This window comes from Pungitius pungitius, chromosome 21, assembly GCF_949316345.1.
Source record: "Pungitius pungitius chromosome 21, fPunPun2.1, whole genome shotgun sequence".
Classification (NCBI taxonomy): domain Eukaryota; kingdom Metazoa; phylum Chordata; class Actinopteri; order Perciformes; family Gasterosteidae; genus Pungitius; species Pungitius pungitius.
The window spans coordinates 4,249,006-4,252,624 of record NC_084920.1 but is presented as its reverse complement, the minus strand read 5'-3'; positions in this window follow the sequence as shown (position 1 = coordinate 4,252,624).

Sequence of the window (3,619 nt, the reverse complement as noted above, 5' to 3'; positions counted from 1 at the left end):
ATGACGAGAAGCCCTCGGTAAAGGTTACTTTTGCCTGTTATTGCCCCAGCCACGCCCCATGACAGCATAGAAAATAGGGCAGGTGGTAGTGCCGTGACGTCATCTGCAGCTGGTTAACGATTCCCCCTCTTTGTGACGATCTGACTGCAGGCGGATGGGGGGCCCGCTTTGGGTTACTGCTGTCCAGTTTTCACCGTGGCGTGATACTTATGGAGGGCCTTACATACGACTCTTGAGACATGGGACAGTCCCTCTGTCGTGTCTCTCTGCAGTCCCCCTTGTGAGGACATTGTGTCTTTAATTGGTCACGTGTCTGAGTAAAGTAACATTAGTCACGGAAGGGGGTCCGGCTCTTCTTGGGGTCGGGGGAAACGAAGACACCCCAGCTTGAAGGCCGCGCCCACCGGGGTCCGACGGGGGCAGACGAGGTTAGGAGCCAAACTTGGAGATGGAGACACGACAGATGCCGGGGAGACAACTGAGGACTTCACAGCTTTACCTTGTTTCTTAGCAACTGGTGACCTTTGTAATCACACAAATTTGATGATCCCGCATAGTATTTTTTTTATCGGAAATCAAGAATTCCCGCCCCTATGTGCAAAGATTTTAAGTTTTTTCTTCAGATATTTCAACTTCAAAAAAGAAAAGATTAAATTGGTAGCACTGAGCATCTATTGCCCGGTTTTCTTTTATGTCGTGCAAACACAACGGCCCATAACTAGTTCCTCTGAGTGTAGAGTGTCTTGTTCAAATCCAGTGTATACATTATACATTTTCCAGGTGCAACCCCATCTGTCATAAAGTTACAAACATTGCCACTAGGGATCTCTCCTCTGCTTGTTTCTTTCCCACAGAAACACGTATTAATGCAAACAAATGATACATGTGAATACGCAATATGATGTGGCTGAGTATACTGGAGTGTAAATGTTTTAAGGCACAGAGTCTGTTTTCAGGGTGTTGTGCTGCCTCAAGATGTCGAGTTCTCATGCCGAAGAAAAAGTCCGGCTCTTGTGTCTTCTTCGGGCTGACGCTTTGTTTTTACAACACAGTTGAACAATTGATGCCTTTTTCTGTCCGTGTGTGTGTGTCAACTTCCTGGCTCAATACTTTGTGTTTGTTGCTGAGCACAAAATCCAGAAGAAAATTTGCACTTGAGGTCATCTGTACTACAAGGAATAATGCCTAATGATTCAGTTTCTCGCCCTGAAGCTGTGTGTTTGCACTCTTCACGGGTCGGCAACAAGCCAACTGGTGATCTAACCTTTTTTTTTTTTTTTTTTTACACTTGGCGTAGCCTTGAGCGCCCTGTGAAAGTACGAAGTCGGGCATGATGGCTCGGCATGAATTGAATAAGAGGGTGGTCCGTCTGTGTCTGTCTTTCCACAGCAAAAGAGCCGCCTTCTTAAACCCAGCCGGGGAATTCCTATTGTGCGGCAGACCTTTTGGGAGTCTCCGGCTTTACGGCTGACTTCAAGTCGTGAGCGTTCAGATTCGGATGATATCTGCTCATCCTGCTTTCCCCCGTGTGTGAGGTAGTGGTGGCACAAGGACGCGTGATCCCTTCTCAGTGGGTCCGACGCACTTTGTCTTTTACAAAAGGACATTTCTGAGTCAAAGGTGCATCAGTGGAGTCGGGCATCGGTCCTCTGTCCCGCTTCCGCACGAAAAGCATTCCTCGGCTGTGAATCAGGGGACAAAGGTCACTGACTCCACACCACATTAGCAGTCGATCCTCTTTTTGATTCAGGCCGCTTTACCGTGTTCGCACACACATACACACAAACACACGATGCACAACGAACCCCCTGAAAATAGACCCCCATGGATTTAGGTATTTTCATCTAATCCGTTCTAAACCTCTTACTGTTATGTCTGGGAATTTCCACAGAAACCTGAATCCACTACTGACTCTGCTGTACCTCACTGTTGTTTTATGAAACGTTTGGACCAAGAATGCGTGAGGGCACTGGCTGCAGACACACTGCGCACCCTGTGAAGATGGCTCTGGTTTCCCTGCACCACGGAGGTGCGTGCACCTGACTAAACGTCAACAGGTTCCCCCGCGGCTTAAGTAGGAGAATGTTAAGTCAAAGTGAGATAACGTTGTGTTTGGTTCAGCAGCCCTCTGTGGGAAATAAGGAGAGGTTTTCAAAGTGTGTGCCGATGAGTCGTGTGAGAGCTGACAAAATGTTGAGAGGGCGATAGCTTTTGTGAAGGCTTAAATCTTTCCAGCCTGGTAGGTTGTGTTTGGGCAGAACCGAGGCTGATTTGAGATGTCTGGTGTCTCTGTGAGATGGAGGAGAGGACGTGTTTTGATGACTCCTAAACGTGCCCAAAAGAAACACATTGCCTTGTTTCTTTCCCACTGGCTGTGTTAAAGTTACTTTGTCCTCAACATTGGAGCATTTGGTCCGTAAAGGCAGTGTGTACACACACGGTCAATAACAATTATCCATATTATGTAAAGTCCCAGCATCAGGGGTTGGATTTGTAAACGTCTTTAGATGACTTTTGGAGCTGAATATAAGTAGACGAATCCAGCCGTGACACAGAAAACATCTGTGATCCCACTGGAATCACCGCGTGTGACGAGACAACGTGTGACACCGCGTGTCACAATGACCAATAGTAGTCGTTCCATTGGTCGTTATCACTGTGTCTGCAATGCAGATCCAGGATTTTTTTTGTGATTGTTTTTAGTTTATGGACAAACAGGTTTAAATGTAGATGATGATTTGAGCTGAGAAATGTTAAGGTGAACTCTCCCATTAAATTATTTTGAAAGTCGTTTTTCTCCCCCCCCCCCCTTTTATTCTTACCTCCTAGAGTCTGGGTTGACTCTGCTGCAACATTGCCGCCTAGAGGCGCAGGTCCAGCAGTGTGAACAGCTCTGGATAAACGGTTAATGAATGGGGGGGGGGGGGGGGGGGAATTACTGCATGCTTGAAATTTAACGATTTTTAACTCTCTTTTCTGCCATTTAAAGATGCGGTGTGTTTCACATCTGTATGACAAGCACAAACATTTGTCTTAACCCCGCTGCTTCACCGAATATGACCCCACGGCCCAGATCAGTCAGACTCCACTGTGACAAGCCTCGTCTCAAAGCCAGACAAGTGGTCTCTCAGAGCGACGCACTGCATCTGATGTCAGAGCACGGTGACAGTAGAGCCTCCTCCAACACGCCAAGGACAAGAGACTTTATTAAAAGCCGCCTGTCTCCCCTTGACCTTGTCGCTGAATTTTTTGCAACAACCATTAGGGTAAAGTACTGAAATTTCGTGAGATGTGCCAGGACGTCAAGTACGATGTGAACATCATTTCCACGGGGAAAATGTACGTGTAAATCAGGTGCACTCCAAATGCGGAGGCAGAAGTTCAGCCTTTGCTTTGGTTCAGCGGGATAATCGGTGTGAAAAAGACCGTAAGAACCATGAGGGACACTTTAGTATTGTTATACCTTTTACCATCCTCACTGTCATCCCACGGGGTCAGTGTTCAGGGATGTGCTTTGATGTGATTTTAAAAAGGCAGAACTTGAGCTGATATTTGTTTTACTGGGACTGAACAGCTTTATGCTTTTGACCCTTAATTCCAGCCAGTGCTTTAAACAGCA